The 21,997-nt window shown below is 28.5% G+C and overlaps 1 protein-coding gene across 2 annotated transcripts in view; it reads right to left on the bottom strand.

Annotated features, from left to right (window-relative positions):
- Positions 1 to 21,997, bottom strand: part of LOC113376425 (angiotensin-converting enzyme-like) — an 85,808-nt gene that overhangs the window by 62,350 nt on the left and 1,461 nt on the right. For both annotated transcript variants that reach the window (XM_026616325.1, XM_026616326.1), the window contains exon 2: positions 8,661 to 8,812. The gene's annotated coding sequence lies outside the window, so the exon portion shown is untranslated. The remainder of the gene's footprint in view (positions 1 to 8,660; positions 8,813 to 21,997) is intronic.

Genomic DNA, 21,997 nt, shown 5'->3' with positions numbered 1-21,997 from the left:
TACGTTGCCTGTTCACGAGTTGGAAAACCATCCGCTTTATTTCTGTTCACGTCAGACCAAAAAACAAAAAATGTGGTTTACCAAAGAGCACTTCAATGAAACGGATAATTTGCGGATTCACTTTCATTTACTTAGAGAAGTTCAACTAAAAAACACTTCATTTTTGTAATCGAAATAAATTCATTACTGTTGAGTAATAAAATCAAATTTTTCCTTTTCAAATATAAATCAAACAAAAAATTTCTTCATCTTTCTCACGAAACCATCTGGTGGCGAAACGGAGTTCGTCGGGTTTGCTAGTATATATATATATATATATATATATATCGTCTGTGTATATATAAATTTATGTATGACTGCATTTATATTTATATTTGTAATTGCAATATTTGTGCATTCATGTAAAATATAGATCGTTACTATTGATAGAAAAGTTGTCTTGAAATCACGTAAGCGACTTTCTTATATTCTACACATAAATTAGTTAAAAAACAAATGAACTCAAATATACATCAATACATATACATATTAATACATGTGTGCATGTGGCTCGTTTGTGCAATACAAATATTTTTGTGTATTTAGAAATTAGCATAAAATGTAGAGCAGAATTAGTATGCGTCCCAACAATTCAATTCGAAAATTAAATTATGTTCATTAATCGAAGACCTCGAATATTGCTATTTTGAATAGATAATCTTATAAAGATCTTTACAATACAACAAATGACTTCTAATTTATTTATTTTGCGATTGCAAAATGTATGTTCATTATCATAACATAGCAGATTTTTAATTTTTTTTATGATTTACCGTTAATGTACATGTCTGAAATTGATGAGATGAATACATAGTTTCTATAGTATTTTAATATAAGTATGTATATAAAGTTTAAATGATTCCAATTAGTAGTAATCGTGTATACATACATACATATATATATATATATATATATATATATATATATATTCTGCAGATGAGTTTATAAATAATGATTGTTGATTTCATAACATACTACTACATACTTTTGTTTATGATTATTGCAACGTTTTGCTCATCTTTCGCAATGTATTTCATTTACATTTCTATAATTTCTAAAATTTAATATAATAGGGTTTATGTGTTACTCTGTTTCTTAGAATTCATATATTTTGTTGTTTTCTAAAATAATTAAATAAACGTAACAGTAATAAAAATACTAAATTTTAAAACTTTAAAAATTGTATTTTTGGAATATATGAAATACGATTCTATGTCTAAGAGTGAACAATTAAATAATTTAGTAATAATCAAATTGAAAATTATTAATTGAATTTCTAATATGCATCATAGTAAAAAACACTCATTTTTTGGCACTATAAAAATTAAAGTTTCAAAACTTAAAAATTACGATTCTATATCCAAGAATAAACAAATAATTTGGGAATGGTCAAATTGAAATTTATTAATAAAAATTTTAATATGCATTATAGTAAAAACCCTCATTTTTTACTCATCTTTTGCAATATATTACAAATATTTCTATAATACATAAGAAAAAATTCAATTAAAAATAATTTAATATAATAGGAGTGATGTTTTATTTTTTAGATTTTATTATTATCTAAAATATTAAAATAAAAGTAACTGTGATGAAAATACTAAATTTTGCGCGCTTTTTCAAGATTTTTTTTGTTCCAATTGAATATTTTAAGAATAGTAAAATTAAAATTTAATAATAAAATTTTTAATATGCATTATAGTAAAAACTCTTTTTTTTACTCATCATTTGCAATACATTACAAATATTTCTATAATATGTAAGACAAAATTTATAAATACAAGTTATAAAAAAAAATAATTTAATGTAATACAGGTGATGTTGCTCTATTTTTGAGAATTTATAGATTTTATTGTTATCTAAAATAATAAAATAAAAGTAACAGTCATACAAATATTAAATTTCGGAGGCTTTTTAATGTTCTATTTTGTGACTATGTATAAGAATTACGATCCTATGTCTAAGTGTAAACAATTAAATAACTTGAGAATGGCAAAATCAAAATTTATTAATCAATTTTTTAATATGCGTTATAGTAAAAATCCTCATTTTTTGTCATCTTTCGCAATATTACAAATATTTCTATAATACACAAATTTAATTAAAAATAAAACAATATAATAGGGATTATGTTGAAATTTAAAAAATGTATAATTATGATCCTATATCTTATAAAAGTACACAATTCAATAATTCAAGAATGGTCAAATTGAAACTTAATAAATTTCAATTACAAAATTATCATAACAATTCTATAATTTGCGTCGAAACTTATTTTAATCAATGACTTTTTTAAAAAAATTGAAATTTTAAGATTTTGTTTTTTTTTAAATTTTGGACTTTTTTCGAAAAAATCGTGCTACGTAGCTGTTTTAGAGACAAAATATCGAATTCGGGAAGTTAATAAATTTAGCATTTTAATAATGAAATATATTTTTCATAAAATCTTATGTAACTGATTTTATGTTAGGTGCTAAGATGATAGTACAGAGAAAATCGATGCATAGATCTTGCTGAAAATAAAATTTATTGTTGGCATTCGTCACTTCAAAAGGATAAGATCAAAAAAAACATTTTATTTTGTTATTAACTAAAACAATTATGCTTTATACATGTCATTTTAATTATTTTAATTGTCCTCGGATATAAAAATACAATACCGTGAAATCAATTCGCGTGCTAACGAAAGTGTGCAAATTGAAGATGCGCTCGATATTATATCTATTGTTGCATAATATAAATTATGATTATCCATCAATCGTCCTTGATCTTCAACTCATTGTAAACCTGTACCTGTATTATCTATCGTCATTTTCATTATGTCTCACATGCAAAACTTAAGTTTTTATAATGTAATCCAGAATCAGTAGTACAGGGAAAAATGGGGCATTCTCAGAAGGTGGATTATTAGAAATAGACCGTAAAATATATTTTATATAAAGATATAAATGTTAAGAGAATTTCAATAAATGTTAGTTTAAATTACTAGTAATGTAATGTAATAACATTACATTTATTTTAAATTAATGCAAAATATTTATCAATATTTTTTCAAAATTTTAACTGCTATCAACAGGTAATATTGGGAAAAACTCAAAACAATTATATAACAACAAATAACGCATATTAAGCAAACATCTGACTATGTTCAGTTGAACTGCGCCAGCTTTTGCCGTTTTTCAAAAATAAGTTACCTGGTCCTTTTCACCTCATAGGGAGACTTAGAGAACACCAAGTCCAATGCCTTATTTTTAATTATAAAGAGTTTTCACGAAATAATAAATACTTTTTTCAACCAATGAAAAAAGTAAGTCTTATGGGTACATTTTTTACAGAGGTAACGCTGTATATAACGTTGATCTAGTATTTCTTCAGCAATATTAATGAGCAGTATTCGAATAATTATTAATTTAATTGTTTTTTTGTAAAATTGCTTTTTTAACCTAATTTATTTCTTTATTTAATATTTTTCATTGTTTACATCTGTGCCAGGGTGAAAGTTCAATTGGTCTTTTTTACCTCATTCAGGTGTGAACTTTTATAGAGTTTATATAAAAAAAACTGTTGAATATAACTCAAATTTAACAATACATATTATAAAACAATTAAATAACGTATACTTAAAAATTATATTAAGGTCGCGTAAACTAATCAACAGTGCTTACAACCAAAAAAACTAGCAACGAAAGAAAATACTTTTGTTATGGATTTTCAAACATTACCAATTTATCTCCCAAGAGCAACGTCGTAAAAATCAAGGTGATGGCTGGTTATAATTTTTTTTGCACTATTTTCAAATATTGTTGTTAAAAAATTCTTAACTTTACTTAATGCCAAATCCCGACATCAGGCAACTTTGTGAAAATTGCCTCTCGTGCCATATAATAAAGTCAAAACAATTACTGAATGTCCCAAGTGTGACAGATTGTAATTAAAATAAAAAAAACTTATCTTTGAGATATTGTCGGTGGAACTTTTTCCCCGCAGACTTTTAAGCTCCGCTTTACCCTATGTAGATCTTTAGGCTATTTAAATTATGTATTTCAATTAATTCAAAAAAATATTTTTCTTTTTAGTAGTAATCAGTACTAAGAACAAATATTTACCTGACTTTTTTTTGAAGATAAACTCATTGATGTGCCGAACTTCGTTGTGAACTTTTTTTTACACAAAACTAAATAATTCTATAATAAAACTGTGATAAAAACGTTAAGTTAAACGTGCACGATATTAAAGTTATCGTCAAATATTTGATATCCACCAACACAATAACAAAAATTCTGTAAATTCAAACAAAACGAATAAATCAAATTATTATCAGTCTGCTTGAAATACCTGTAACAACGCAAATAACACTAATGTGATCCATAACAATTAGCGATCTCTATATCGAATGAGTTTTAGCGTGCAATTATTTGCATTCCAGCCTCTCATTATGTTTTGAAAAATAATATACAGTAGATCGAATTTAAACTTTATCGTTATATATATTGACAGAACATTTGATAAAAAGAATATCAAATATATATATATATATATATATATATATATATATATATATATTAATTTGGAAATATGAATAAACAACACTCTTTTTTGCACTAATTTATTAATTAATATAAATTAGTGCAAAAAAGAGTGTTGTCTGTTCATATTTCCAAATTAATATTTTTTATCCACTCAGAATATATATATATATAAATTTATTAAATCATCATAACTTGACCCTAGACTTCATTCTGTCTGTGAAGTAAGTAATCAAAAGCACTTACAATTTCATATTATGCGATGAAAAAATAAAAAGCTATTCAATCTATCCATGGCTAGATTTTAGAGTAAGGTATATTTTAACAATTGGAAACAAGCAAAAGCAAGAAAAAATGCAATATTATTTAATTTGATAGCAGAAAACATACACAGTTTTTTATGTCTAAAATTACAATAATACGTTTTTAATTAATGAGTATTTGCAATGAAAGATTATCATGTGATGAATTTTTTTCACTGCTCAATAAACACTAAAATACTATCCAAAAACGTTATGTTTACGTCATAAAGGCGGGAATTGTCATCACGTTTGTTCATGACCTTGTCACTGCATAATTGCAAGAAACATCAATCGGAAAATCTACTTTAAAAAGATTTCTTTAATATGTAAACATTTATATAATATTAGATGGTAGACTTATATAATATTGTGCGTGTATGTGTAGGTTTGTGTTTTATTAAAAAATCTCTAAAAAGTAATGAATCTTATTAAAAACAATACGTTATTGCTTATTAGAGGTCACTAATGCGCTGCATTACGTTACCAATCCTATTCAGGAAACATTTTCCGGTGGAGCCGCCTATACATGCAATTTGTTACGTTCAACAGAAAAGGATTATTTGTTTACAATGTGAGAGCTTTAAAAATTATCTAAAATCTAAATAAGGAGATGGTTCGAATATAAAAATGAACATTAAGAAAATACTAAGAAGAACCACAGTCCACAATATTTGGTCCAGCTGGACAAAGGACTTGCATAAAATGTACAAATAAACACAAAGCGTGAGCAAATAGATAACAAAATATGGGAGCTTTACTGGCTACTGTAAAGTAATCTTAAAATATCATATGAGAACGAGATTGTCTTTTATAAAGTAGTAACAGTCCAAAATATTAAGAACCATTGTAATTTTTCAATGATACCATACATCCAGATTTATAAATCAAACTCGTGAATGAAGTCAACTACATCAACTACAGATATAAAAAATGACAATCACCCAAAAAACTCGAACAAAAGTCAAAAAAACTTACGTCCATCATAAGACTAAAATTTTAATTAAATAAAATGATATAAAATACTAAAACACGAAATTTTTCAATGGAGAATTTGCTTAACGGCATATTTCGACAGAAGATAATCTAATTGAAACTAAAGTTCATATTGATTATGATCAATATATGAAAAAATATAAAAATTTGTGAGCAAATATGAACACGAATATATAGCTTCAAGTCATACATCATTTTCTTTAATTTTTTGGCATTCAATTTCGTCACCATGAATTATAACTACTATAATATGAAATTGAACAGAATTAATAAAAATAATAGTTAAAATTTAGCAGAACGTAGATATAACTGCAATTGTTTGAAATTTTTATTATGATAATCAATATTTAACTTGCTTCTAATTTCCTATTTTGTAAGTGTACAATACTATTACCGATTATTTTTTGCTTCAACAGCAAACAGAAAGTTTGTTATGGACACTTAACCCACTACTACTGAGAAGTCATCAGTTAACTATTTTTCTCTCTGTGGTGTTTATATTAAATATATGTCTAATAGTGTGTATGTTGCAGCAATGCCCTCGAAAGACTATTTTTTACTTAAGATCACATTTGGGATCTGTGGTCAAGTGAAAATCTCGTATCATACTGCTTGATACTCAGCTGACATGTGTTGAGATCAAACCCAACTAGAAATTGCTAGACCACGTTTTGAATAAAAATTTATTTATGTCTTTTGTCGAAAACATCAAAGCATGTACACATCTAACTATACACAAAAATATATTTGCAAACAAAATATTATAACAAAACATTAATATTTGAGTATGTAATCTTTGGAATATAAACTTTACGGGCATTTTGTATACTTTCTTTAAAATCAATTGAAATGTTAAAGTAAACCAGCTACTAATTTTCTTGCGACCTCGACTTGGCTCGACATCATATTTCGCGTCGTCTTAAAACAATGCGATATAATTTATTATTATTTAAAATGATATCCTGCTCACGTATCCTGTCGAGCAATTAATTGTAATTTTGACAATTGATATTCCAATAAGACACAGGATATGACGATATATTCAGACGTCATTAGAAGTTAGACAAGACAACGCGTGTTGGAATACTGTTATTAGATCTGCTTTTATAATACTTGTAGGTCACCAAAAGAAATGAAAAAGTAGAATACATTTATTAAGAGATATTGTAATCTGGAGTAGAGGTCAAGAACGTAGGCTAGCAATCCCTAGTTCCCGGTTTCGATTCCAACCTCGGCCAGCTCGGTATCAAGCAGCAGGATATCAGATTTCTACTTGAGGTTAGAGAGTTCAATTAAAATCTCAAGTGAAAATTACCTTTTGGGGGCATTGTTATGTGGCAACTAGAATAGTACAACTACTGAGTTGCCATTTAAATAAGATATACGCTAAAATATCGAAAAAATTGCTAAATGTGGAACTACATAATCAAAATAGAAAAATTGTAATTTATTAATATTTCATTGGTTCACACTTTTTTATGGCTACATATTCAGGTATTAACGAGTCGTTTCCAAACTTTGTTGCATCGCGCCCCCCGGCTCTAATAAAACAAATTGTTGCGCCCCTCTTAGTTTTTTCAACAGTTTAATTTTATAAATATTCAATCTATTATCAGATATTATCAGACTACAAATTCAATATTATGTAAAAATATACATAAAAACTAATTATTTTTTGTTTATTTTTTAATATCGTTCCAAAAATGTTAGGTTATTTGCGATAATAGTATTCTTGAAACAGGTGTACGCGCCTCCCTTGGAACAACCTGGCGCCCCTTTGAGGGGGCGAGCCCCACAGGTTGGAAACCGCTTTATTAACCAGTTAAATGTGATTCACGAGTATATTCGTCAAACATAAATGGCAAACATTTGTACGTTAAAGAGTATAGGGGAGATTGTCTTTTGAAACATGTCACAACCGTACCCACAAAATCAGTCATAACCGTACCCAACGCACACTTTTAAAAACAAATTATCATTATGACTGAGCTAAATTATCTAATTGTAAGCAACAACTAATTGCTGATAAATAACTACTAATGTTCAACTTACAGCAAAATAACAAACAAAGTAATCTATATGTATACAATTAACAGTTATTATTAGAAGAATTCAAACATGAAACTTTAATTTGACTCTTTAAAAGCAATGTGGTATACAGACCATGGTAATGTAAGAAGACACTGATGATTGAAAGCAATAATGGAAACTTGTTCGATCAATCATATAATACTTCATAATTCTCTCTTTGAACCCCATTTCAAAATCAGTATAGTTTAGCTCCCAGTAAACACCGTGTGATTTCAGCAGCGGCAGCAACCTGAAATCCACAAGCGTGCCTTCAGCGCTGTGATGCCCATGTGGAATGAATGTGGATTTCAGATTGCTACCACCGCTCGGTATTTACTGGGCTATTATGACGACTGTCAACACCGTAGCCCTGCACAACCGTACCCAGTCTTCCGTACTCATTATTCTTACAAATTAGTGACAATTGGTTATTTAAATTGTAATTTTTGTAAAAAAAAATTGAACATATTCTCAAATTCCAAGGTATGCACTGATTGAAAAACTTCACGAGTTTGCGTAATGAATTTATATAACGTTTTTAGATGTTGGTAAAAATATGAAACTGCAAGAACTATTTTGCGAAGTCCCATTATCTATAATACCCTCCACAGCCAAAATTTGAATTCTTATGTTTCTATGCATAATATTTGATTGAATTTACTTTGTTTTTAGTTCAATATGTATGTGCAACATGCTTGTGTTAACCAAAAAATAAAAATTAGTAACGCACCTGTTTGACTCAATTTCATACCAGAGCGACTTAGTGTGTGGTTGACGAATATACTCGTCATTACTCGATTCTGAAGGCTCAAAATTGCGTGCACTTGTGAAGAGATTGAACTGGTTAATAAAGCCCTTAATATGTGCAAAACTATAGTAAACCTGAAAAACAAATATAATGATGCACAAAAACACAATCTTCATATATGGATCATATTATTAGCACATTATATTATGTCAATAAATTTGAAATTGATTACAGTATTGTTATGTGACATTTCAAATAGGCATTCCGTTTGCTGTGATTGTTATTGTCAATATGACATTAAATAAAGTCTGTATTTATTTTATGAGTTAAGCAATCTGTTGATTTTACTAACTGGTCTGAAAGTGTAGAAAACGAATAAATAGTGTTGCATATTTTCTTTGTATATTTTCATCTAGGACAATCGCTGAACTTTGTGTTTTAGAAAAGATTGTTAAATCAAGACTCTTGTATAGATAGACAATATTGATTTTTTGCTCCTCGTAAAATATTTATTTTTACTGGAAAGTATTTTACCGATAAACAACAAATACAAGTCCAACAGTTGCCACCATGTCAGCAATATGAACTGATATTTTTCTTGCAACTTTTTTGGAACTCGTTTTATTCAATACAAAACAATAATCAATACGATTATCTGGCACATCAATCGCAGAATAATTAATTATCAAAGTTGTCTATAGAAGCAAAACATTTAGCAAATTCACTTTGACCATGTTATTTATTTAAACTCATTGAAAAAAATTGTAAGGCGTTTTAAATAATTCTTCGTGGAGCTGCAAAAAGCGGATTTCGATAGTTGTATTATGTCATGCTTACTGTTATTCATTTAAGACGACGACCTGAGATTTGACTCGTTAAGCGGCTTGTTTATTTGCATTATGGAACCAGATATCGCATTTAAATCCTGGTTAGAGAGGTTTGGAAAAACCTCTCTCACTGATAAATAGATAAAAAATACATAGCATATATAGCATATGTTATTGCGGAAATAGATATAAGGTATTAAACCTACTAAAGAGACAGAAAATAAATTTTAATGCAAGTTTGGCATAACAGAACGCATTTATTCAAAAAAATCAAATTTGCACTAGTGGTTAATAGAATCGTGCATGGAGGCAAATTCCTGAAACTTCTTATACTGAAAATTTAATTTTTTGAAAAACCTTCAAAAATTTTTGAAAACTTTGAAAAATTAGATTTTTGAAATATTTGAATAATTTGCATTTACATTTGAGTGGTATGCAAAAGTAAAAGTAGTGTTTTATTGTTATCCGTAAAATCGTAGAATATTATTAGATATTTTAAACAATTTTAGTAGGTATCACCAAATGAACTAACATGCCTGTCCCTTAGCACCGGACACTAAGTTGTCCCTTTGCGCCGGACAGTAAACATATTGATATTTCTTCTGAGAATTTACGTAATTTATTTTAATTATTTAATTTTGTTCTGTATGAGTGCTAACGGTCACTTTTTTCATTCATTTCTTAGTCAAATAAATTCTTCTTTTCATTTTTCGTATTTCCTAGTCAAAAAATGAAAATCCTATGATGAATGCTCCAGCTGAGAGCATCGGTGTGGCCCAGCCAAAATGGTGGATGAATAGTGTTTTTTCTAAGAATATTCATCAAACACATATGTGCAGACACTCCAGAGTGTGGAGATGGCTACATATGGGTTCAATGCTGGTTATTTTGAAATGTCCGGTACTAGGTGCCACTTTGAAAAATCTTATTTCTTGTTACCAAAGTTTGATTGATAGTATTAATTATTTTCAGCAAATATTGCGTTTTTGTTAATTTAGTTTGATTTCTAACTTTGTTATCTAACATAAGTCATAATTTATTAAACATCTCGTAAAATATTTTTTGATTTATTTATAAATAACCTTAGGTGTCCGGCACTCGGGAACTTCCCCCTATATTTTTACGTTTCAAAGGTTTTTGAACATTTTGGCATACCTTAGAAAAAATGGATGTATGTGTGTGTGGGGATACAAATTTTCGTCGAAGATTTCGGGAATACCGATCATCCGATTTGAATAATTTAAAAAACATTCGATTCGTATTTTACTTTTTCGCTGGCGATATAATCTCATTCTTTGTACACACAGCTGTAATATCAGTCTTGCCTAAAAATATTTTCTATTTTAATAACTTCAAAGATTTACAGAAACTACGAATAATATAGAAATAATTTCTAATCAATAAATCAATAAACTTACGTTTAGTTCATGGCACAAACGTTTAATTTGTTTAATCGAGAGCACCCTAGTCGAGCCTAAAAAAGTTTTACTTCAAAAATAAAAATATTTTCAAACTATTATTTTATTTACTTTAGCTGTATAAAATATTTCCATAAATATCAATCTGAGCCAAAAAATACAGTAATTTTATTCATTATCATTTATAAAAAATCGTTAATGGCAAATCAGACTAGACAACATATCATCGTGACTGCAATCATTAATTATCATTAGTGATCCAATGACAAATCATATAATTTTGATTAATTTAGCATTGTGGTTTGCCAAAAAGTTTCGATTGCGCAATCCAATCGAAAATGATTTCCTGTTGTCGATGAAAATGATCCTAGCCAATACAAAACAAATTAATAAAAAAAAACTAAACATGCAGAGAAATCCATTGAATGAATCTTTGCAACCGTGAACGAATTCCATTCACCAATCAATCACTCAACAGGTGAGTGCATCGTTTAGTGCTCTGAGTGAAGATTAGTGGACGTCCGCGAATTGTTTTCAAGGAAATTTTAACAAAAAAACAAGTTTTGGCACCTATGAGTAGCTAACACATCAATTTCGACTTTGAGTATGAATATGTTAAATATTTAACAAACTCAAAGAACATATTAATAATACTTGTTTCTCCCATAAATTAAAATTAATTATAATTGCATAATGAAATATTGGTTAGAATATGTTTTCGCTCTTCTTATATTTAATGCATTCGCGACCTTGCATAACAGAGTCATTCTAAAATCAGCTATAATTGTCCCAACAATGTAAAAAATTATGTTCAGAGTTTTTTCAATGATATCAGCCGATCGCTTACGTACGTAATAATTAAAGCACATTTCTTTTTTACTTATCGGTACTTATAGTGCAGTAAACGGAGAGGAAAAAAGGGTATAACCTCTGAATTTTTTTACTGTGCTCCGAATTGAATGAAATTTTGGAATTAGGTTCATCTTACCCCCAAGTTCAAAAGTGAAAACAAGTCGGGTTGCGCCATCACCCCCCCCCCGGGGGATGACACCCCCTCTCAATCGTGTAATTACATTTGTTCAAAATAACATCGGAAATCGATAGAAGAACTGATTATAAGAAAAAAATATCTTCTATAGTTTTTTAAAAAAAACTAATACTTTTCAAGTTACTGGCCACTAAAGATTCATATATTTTTGGCCTTTTTCTTCGTTTTTTTGCAAATATCTCCTAAAATATACATTTTAACGAAAATCATGTAATGAACAAAATAATGTCAATAAAAATCTTAATAAATCGGTATTACATAAAGTGTTCTAGGAAAAATATTAAGCAAGATTTGAAAGAGCAAACTCGTTTTTCATTTCGTTCAAGATTTAATTGTTGTATTTAAAGCCATCTAGTATCGTGGTTTTACATTTTATGCATTTCGGTGAAATTGGGTTTTATAGCGCTCAATATAAGCTTTAAAATGAGTGCTGTTACAAGTTTTTTGCGTGTAAAATGAGTGAGCTATCATGCAAATAAGAAGCATATACGAAGTTTTTTCCTTTTAAATCATATGGTTTAATGAGCGCCATTTCCACCAGAATTAAAGTAATTCACATTCCATCTAGAATTCACTTCATTATAGACATCTTGATGGATTCTAGCAGATTCACTACTTTAGTACAAACTATCTTCAGAAAACTCACGATTTTGTAAAAACTTTTTTTTCCATTTTTTTTTTAAAATCGAAATTATTTTCATTATATCTCGAAAAGAATAAAAGATACGTATAAAAGCATATATATAAGAATCAAAGGGATCTTTCTGTCTTATTATTGTTTTTTATTATTTTTCTTTCACACAAAAATTGACAGAGTTATGAATGTTTAAAGACTGCGCGGCCGCGCAAATTGGAAAAAAAGTTTTTATAAAATCGTGAGTTTTCTGAAGATAGTTTCATTTTTCATTTCAATTTCATTCAATTCGGAGCACAGTAAAAAAATTCAGACCTAAAACGCTCCGTTTTCTGCACTATTAATAATTTAAGCATAATTCTTACCTACTTTCGTTCTTGAATTGATAAATACTAATTATCACTACAAAGTTGAAATTAATAATTTGAATAACTGACTTCACCAATTTACTGATTCTCTACTGATATTCGAATTTTATACCTGTCTGTGCAAAACTTTGTCGAACTAGTGGTGCATGGCATCGTGCCTTAAGGCAAATTGCTGGAAATTCCCGTACCGAAAACTAATATGTGCTATGAAAACAAACTCCTTCTATATAAAACAATAATTATCCCAATCTGGACGTACGGAATTGAACTATGGGCGTGCGCAAGCAATTCAAATATAAAAAAATACAAATAGCGCAATCGAAAATTTAAAGATGCATTGTGAACGCACCCTGGTATATTACAAATGACACCCTACATAAAGACCTAAGAATAAAAACTATTAATGAAATTATAAAAGAAAGGAGCAAAAAATACCACGAAAAACTACCAGGACACCCAATAAAATAAACAATAAAAAAGAGAGATTTCTCATAGGAGATAATCTCTTAAATGCATTTACACCCAACATATTGTCTTAAAAAATGTATATTATTTTGATTGCTAATAAAACTCTAAACTTATTAAAAAAGATTCAATTTTCTTTTAGAATTCTGAAAAAATCGATTTTTGTGATTTTTTAAATTTTTGAGAAAAATTGACCTTTCTGAAAAATTTGATTTCTTTTATACTTTGAATACTTTGATTTTGAATATTTTTTTTCAAGGCAATCGCAATACGTTAGCTGCGCAAAAACGAAATATAGAAGCGCATGGGCGCCGCTCCGCAGTATAACGGATAAACATTGCCACGGAACACATAAAAAAGTAAAAATTTGTTATTTTTATTAAAATATCTATAAAATACGTGATAATTTGATGTGCATATGTCTAATGATCATTTTTGTCCGCCAAATGGCAATTTTTCACTTTTATTGGATCTTCAAAACCGCAAGACCTGCCTTCCCAATTTCATCAGTTCGTCAATACAAATAAAATGTTTTTTGAATCATACAAATCGGACGCTCCGTTCTCTCAAAAAATCAATTACCATTTTTGGAATATCATTTGTATTTTAAATATTTTATTAAAAATAAATTTGCAGAAACTTTTCATTGTATCAATTATTGCTTTTATCTGATAAACAGAGTTAAAAATGACCACAAAATACAAATATACTCTAAAACTAATAATAAGTAATACGACAGATCTATAAATTCACATTTTAAAGCTTGTCACGGCTTTTTACTTGCTAAACATTGTTAATTAAATTAAACAATCAACAATTCTAAACATATCACTCGTAAGTTGTCGTATGAATGCTAATATACAATATATAGAATAATATATACTTTTGCTAAATACACATATAATCAATACATATTAAATAAAATTAGCATACAATCTGAGATTTGCCAACTAATGCAAAACTAGTGGGGTGCATGGCATCGTGCCTTAAGGTAAATTGCTGGAACTTTCCGTACCGTAATTAAAAATCTTGGTACTGAACCCAAAAAAAATTAAACAAAATTTATACACATTATTAAAATCTCTATAAAATATCTGATAATTTGATGTACATATGTCCAATAAACATTTTTGACCGCCAAATTTAACTTTTTTTTTGAGAGTCCATAACCGCTGGACCTGCCTTCCCAAAAATTTAATCAGTTATTTATCTTGTCGATACAAGTAAAATGTTTTGAATGAATTATTAAAATCGGACGCTCCGTTCTCTTAAAAACTTAGTAACCGTTCTTGGCACTTTTGCCCTGTATCTTTGGAACGGCTAGACCTACCTTCGCCAAAAACTGATCAGGACGTCTCTTTATCAATACAAATCGAATGTTTTTTGAATTATTCAAATCGGTTAATCGGTGTTCTTGAAATCGTCGACAAAAATTTGTATCCGGACACACATATATACATCAATTTTCTCTAAGGTATGCCAAAATATTCAGAAACCTTTAAAACGTAAAGATATATAAAAATTTTCATTTTCGATTTTTTTGCGATTACTTTTACAATATACCCTACGGAAAGTTTATAAAAACAATAAGAAAGTGATAATTTTATAAAAATCTTATGCCCAAATGTTTTGATATTTGATTTTCATAAAATTATATATTTACATTTTATGAAGAATCTGCATTATAATTACTATTATTATTGTACTCTTACTAATAATTTGTTACAAAAAACGGATAACAAAAAATTAATAATAAGGTTTCATTCAAATCGTATCGAATAATTTTTTTATATTTCTTTTGCCAGCATGGTTTACCAAAAAAATCTTGTGTGTAATTAATTTTTTTAAATAATTATAAACAATTCTTTCCATAATTTGCAATACATTTTGACGTTCACTTTTGGTTTCAATATCAAATGGATTCAAGAAAAATATTATGTAAATCATAATGAAAATTAGTAATATATTATGTGATGTATCATTATCTCTGTTTTTTTTTATCTGCAGAAAAATATAATAATACAAATATAAGTTGTAATAAAATTATGTAGGTTCAGTCTCCTAAATATTTCATGCGATCATACAAATTTATTTAACAAAAATTAATTCGACTGGTTTTTTCACAATCTTTAAAATGTACCACTTTTTCTAACGTGAAAGTCAGTTTTTAATAGATCCATTAATCCTGATACAAGGCAGTCAGGATTGTCAATCAATTATGAAAGACTTTGTGTAATAAGCTCTAAATATCTAATGAAGTCTAAATAATTGTTAGCTCAATTAGAAAATGTTTATATGATTTATAAAATCCTAGCATGATCGACTAATAGCATGTCAAAAATGATTTTAAGTGGTGTTTTAATTACTACACTTCGACATGTTTTTTTTTACAATTATATATGGGCTTAGGTGCGGCGTTTATGACTCAAAATCGACTAAATGATCTAGGACATACATATCCAATTTAATTCTATGGATAATTCTCACTACAATAAATGTTAGTAATACTTTCGAAATCAACAATTCTTAGTGATTGTACAACAAATCTTCAAAATGTATTGCCAAAAGAAAAATACTGAAACACTGGGTATAATTAATTATTTTATATTTAAGAACCTGAAGTAAACAATATTTTCTTCTCTATTTCTGGTCTAGTGATTTTATTTCAGCGCAATATACATAATCATTATTAAAGAATTTGGAACTTTTAATTTTGTTACTATACGTTAAGAAATTTTTAGAATATTTTAGGGAAATGTTGTATGGAATGAAAAAAATGTTAAGTATAAAATAAACAAACATATATTTTTGTGAAGAATTTAGATCGTTAGTCATGAATTCAAACACAGCTTACCAAAATCTATAAACAAACTATTTTCTAAACATTTTTTGTCAAAAAAAAGTTTGAAATCTGTTTATAATTGAAGGTGAAAGACGTTCTTGTGTTCTTGCACAAAATAATAAATTTTAGTCACAATATTATATATTATGGTCACCGTAAATATAATGTTTAAAAAAATATCTAGAGAAAAATTTTCACTGGGATAATTCCAAAATTGTGAAGATATGCAAAATGCACAATTTTGTGATAAAGGTTCACTAGTGGAAAAATGTCTAAATCGACTAGGCCTGAATCAGATGTCCCGGTTTTGATACCGTTTTGAAGAGCTCGATGTCAAGCAGTAGTAACATCGGTTTTCACTTACAATTAGAAATATAGATAACAATATGTTTCCAAGTAAAATAGCCCCCATCGGCATTGCTGCATCAATAAAATATTCGCGCTATTACATAAATTTTAATAATCAAATTTATCACACAGGAATTAGACAACTGTTTGGATTGCCATCGGTAAAACTCACATAGTATTAAGTCAAATAAGTTCTAATTACTGTTCAAAAAACAATAAATAACTGTAATTTTATTACAAGTTACATTTAACTTATCAATATTTGTAGATTTTTTTAACTTCCCATAGGGTAAGTTATAGTAATCGCAAAATAATCGAAAATGAATTTTTCTGGATATCTTCACGTTTTGAAGGTTTCTGAACATTTTGGCATATCTTAGAAAAAATGGATGTATGTGTGTGTGTGTATGTATGTATGTTTGGATACAATTTTTCGTCCACGATTTCGGGCGCACGAATCAACCGATTTGATTGATCTCAAAAAAACATTCGATTCCTATTGATGAAAAGGCGTGCTGATTAGTTTTTGGTGGAGGCAGGTCCAGCCGTTTCGAAGATAAGAGGCAAAAAGTGCCATGAACGGTAATTTCGAGAGAACGGAGTATCCAATTTGAATGATTTAAAAAAACATTTTACTTATATTGACAATATGAAAAATTGATGAAATTTTTGGTAAGGCAAGTTCAGCGGTTTGGGAGATACAGAAAGTAAAAAATAATATTTGGCGGTCAAAAATGATCATTAGACATATGCACATGAAATTATCAGATATATGATAACATTTTTAAAAATGAGTACTAATTTTGTTACAATTTTGTTGAGTTCCGTACCAAAATTGTTAGTTTTTAAAGTTTACCTATACGGTTCAAGCCAATTTCAAATTTTTCAGAAAAAAATTTTGAAAGAAGTTTTATACTTCCAATATAAATTTCAAATTTACAATTTAGTTTAAAATTGTACATATTTCATATGCTTTATTCTAATCTAATCGTAAGAAATATATCCGCGGACGAATTTATTCGGCACTTCTTGCTAACGTAAACTTTCTCAAGTGTTTTGACCAATAAGATCATCACTGTATATTTTATGAACGAATGAAATATATAGTAATTATAATTATATCTCTTTGAAAATCTTTAAAACAATTGGTATTAATTATTGATCAATATTTTTTGATTACTGATTTGCCACCACTAGTTGCTTTAATAGTTGTTATAGTATTCTTGATCTACAATGTTTTTTTTATTGAATTTCATTAAAGTATTACAGAAATATTATTAACTCGAATTCAAAACCTAAGAGAGAACAAAATTAAGGGAAAGTTTATCTATTTCCAATAGTACCAAATATATTAAAATATGTTCCAATTCGACTCTGGAGCAAAAGATGCTGCAAGTGAATCTGTGTTGCGCAAGATTTAACAACATTAGAGTTTGCATCTCATTAGATATTCAAATGTTCGGCTTACGCGCGATTATTTAATATATTGTACATATACTCACAGAAGCCATAAACTTGACTTTAGAATTGCTAATGTGTAATTATAAAATTTCTCTCGCATAAAACGACTTGTCGGCAATACACGAGACTAGCTTTTACGTATCGTAAAAATTGAAATTTTGCTTGAAGTAATTTAAGGAGCTGTCGCGAAGTATAAATTGATAATGGATATACCACATATTCTTGGTCCTTAATTGCTCATCAATCCTTAGTCGCCCAACAATTTCAATTTTTGTCGTTTTAAAAACCAACTTTGAAACTCATTTACTTCGTTTATATTTTAATACTTTACAACAAATTTGCTTTTGCGGTATTTAGACAAGGAAATAAATGGTTATATAGTTTTATGTCAATTGCGAAATGAAAATGATTATATATATATCGCCAAAGGCCAAAATAATCGCTTAGGCACATATGATTTTTGGATACTAGGGATCAAAATAAGATACTTTGCTGAAGAAATCATATCTCTAAAATGTATTCTGATGTCCCGTGCGTGACCTGAAAATAAGGGTTAAAGTTTGAAATTTACAATTTTGACCCATTTGACCGACCCTCACTAACTTTCGAAGGCAGATCCTCCCATGCCCGTGGTTCAAACCCCGGGACCCCCCTGAAAGGTTTCTCAAAATTTAACCCTTATCTTTGGGTCAACGCACAAGACATCAAAATCATTTTTAAAGTTAAGGTTTCTCCAGCAAAGTATCTTATTATGATCCCTAGAATACAAAAATCATATATGCCTAAGTGACCCTTAAATCGACGCGCCTGATATAAATTGATCATAATGTGTCCTGATATTTACTACATTATGCGTCCAACGCTTATTGATCATGTTTCTTGATATTTTTACTACATATAGATCAATTTTCACAAAAGATTAAGAAAAAAATTATATGAAATCATATCAACATTATTCATTTTAACAGATGCAAACACATCCAATGTATTTTGCAATGGTGTTGATACTTTTTTAGCAACATATTTTGAAATCGTATACAATGCGCTCAGTCAAGCATTTTAAATGTTTGCCAAATGCATTGGGTAATCAAATTCTACTGATTGAAAGGCTATTGTTCCTCGATTTTGTTATCATTATATCTCCAATTTACAAAATTCAACTACATCAATATACGATTGTTAATTTTGCATCTAATAACAAAACTGTTTATGTACAATATTTTTAAATCAATTTCATATTCAACAGATGTTTATTGCAATTATTCATACTCAGTGACACTTCGATATGTACTCAATTGGCTTTGTTTTTAGTCATGTGTTTGTTTTCTATAATTAATAAAATCGACATTTAAGCTATATTTAAAACATTATACACACCAAAATTAATGGTGATTAAAATCCTGACTCATATAAATTGTTAGTTTATTAACACCAGAGTGATGAATGTAAAGTATTTTCAAAAAGACTAGTAAAAACCGGCATTCAATAGATTTTATTTATTTACATTATAGTTTTTTTTCCGATATGTTTATCACATGCATTGCGGTTTAAATATTTTTCGATACATACCTTTCTACTGCGGTTGAATTATTATTTGATCAAATAATTACACAACGTTGCATAATTAATAAGTTATTTCTATTTATTTATACGTTATTAATGTGCCGAATTTTGGAGAAATATTTATAATATGCTTAAATAACTTTCGTCATAATTAATAGAAAATAATACATGGAATTGTTAGAGAAATGTTTATGGAATGGATAAGTTATAGTAATAGGCCAAAAATCGAAAATGAAAATATTTGCATATCTTCACGTTTCAGCGGTTTCGAACATTTTGGCATACCTAAGAAAAAATTGATGTGTGTGTGTGTATGTGCGGAGACAATTTTTCGTAGACGATTTTGGGCGTACGGATGAACCGATTTGAATGGTTCAAGAAACATTCGATTCGTATTGATGATGAGACGTGCTGATTAGTTTTGAAGAAAACAGGTTCAGCGACTTCGGAGACATGGTGCAAAAAGTGTTAAAATGTCAGTTTTTAATAATTAAATCAACCGATTTGAATGATATAAAAAACATTCGATTTGTAATGATGAGGAGAAGTGGTGATTAGATTTGGCAAAGGCAGGTCCAGCCGCTTACGAGATTTAGAGCTAAAGGTGCAAAAAATGCAGTTTTTGGGAGAACTAAGCATCCGATTTGAATTATTTAAAAAACGTTCTGCTTTGTTAACGAAACGTTGCTTTTGAAGATTTTTTTTTTATTTCAATTTTTTTTTTTGTTAATTTGCAAAAAAAAATTTATGAAAAGAAAGTTTAATGCGATCCACGAATAAAACGGTTTAAATTGTTTTGTTTGTATTCGATTTAGAGATACATTATATCACAATTAAATATGTGATCTTTTAGCTGTAATAATCATGAAGTAACTACACATAATTAATACTAATTCTATATTTTTATTAATGCATATGACTTGCTTTATCATTAACGATCTTTTTCAAGCAGTTAATATAAAATCAAACAGTAATCTAACATCGATTATTTGCAGTGACTGTAATTATATAACAATCAAATTTGCGCATCCTCAAAAACATTTCGCGATTAGATAATGGTCATTGTTAACTGTGGGACCTTATTATCCGATTGTTCTTGCTTTGCTGACAAATTGCATTATGTAACGAAGCCTAATGCTACGCTGAATGATGGTCGAATGCGCTTGCTCGTTCTTCTTTGATGGCACTTAAGTCGGATTAGTATTCAATGACTTTTTTTAATTGTTTAGTATAATTGGTGGATGGAAATAATAAGACATTTCTATCTCTAAAAAGGGTATGGGCGTGTTTCCATACAGAATTAGCCCCACTCTGGTATTTAAATTACTTTGATGCCATTTTATAGGTATTTTCGAGAAAATTTGAAATACCAAATTTTAAATCCGTAGCTCATCGTTTGGCCGAGATATCAGTAAAATATGTGAAAGTGGCCCCTTTTTCAAACACACTTTTTGTCGGAAATATGAGAGATATCGAAAAAATGTTACGCCATTCTATTTATACTGATCTTGTCTATGTTGTTCATAACAAATTATTAGTTTGTAAAATATTATTTGTTAGTGCGTGAAAAGGTAAAAATGATTTTTTATTTTCCATTTTCTGCCAGTGCGGTTCCTTTGACTACTTTGAAATTAGCATCATTCGAAAGCCTGTACATTTTTCTTCTGTTATTCAAAATTCATTTAAATGTAGGTGGAACTTCATGGTGAAAAGTTGGAAAAACTTAAGCTAGTACACGCGCTGCCGGTACAAGAACGCCCATATAAGTTGGCTTTGCAAGAGCGACGAGCAAGCATAAGGTTATGTTTACTTATCTATGCATAAGGCTCATCGTTATCGCGCGTCTCGACAAATCCTGTATATACTACTTATGGAAATATTTATTAAAATTCAAAATTCATTTATATCTTGTATATAAGTATATTCATCAGTCATAATAAAAAAGCCAACGCACCGAATAAAAACAATAATATTATTATTTATTATTTTCATTCGCCGTATAAGCTTGTGACTAATATATTCGATGTATAAAAACTTTCAAAACTTCAATACTTTTGATATACTTATGTCGGCAATAAAACGTGTTTTAATTTTAATTCATTACTTTTTTGATTTTTTTACAATGTTTATTATTTTATATAGTTATCATTAAATAAAAAATCGGGTAGGGTTAATCTACCCTAGTTAAAAGTTAAAAACTATAATATATTATTGTTATTTTTCCCATACGATGACAGATTTGCCGTTGAAGGAGCAAAATGGTCACAATGGAGTCATCGTACAGTCGGCCGAGAAAAAAAGCCAGTGGGAGCGACAGAACCTGGTATCAGAAGTACGAGTACTTG

The sequence above is a fragment of the Ctenocephalides felis genome, unplaced genomic scaffold (assembly GCF_003426905.1).
Source record: "Ctenocephalides felis isolate EL2017-DRISC unplaced genomic scaffold, ASM342690v1 CF-g0.4_SCAFFOLD_01886, whole genome shotgun sequence".
Lineage (NCBI taxonomy): Eukaryota > Metazoa > Arthropoda > Insecta > Siphonaptera > Pulicidae > Ctenocephalides > Ctenocephalides felis.
Note: the sequence above shows the minus strand (reverse complement) of the source record. Positions and strands in the feature narration are given on the sequence as shown.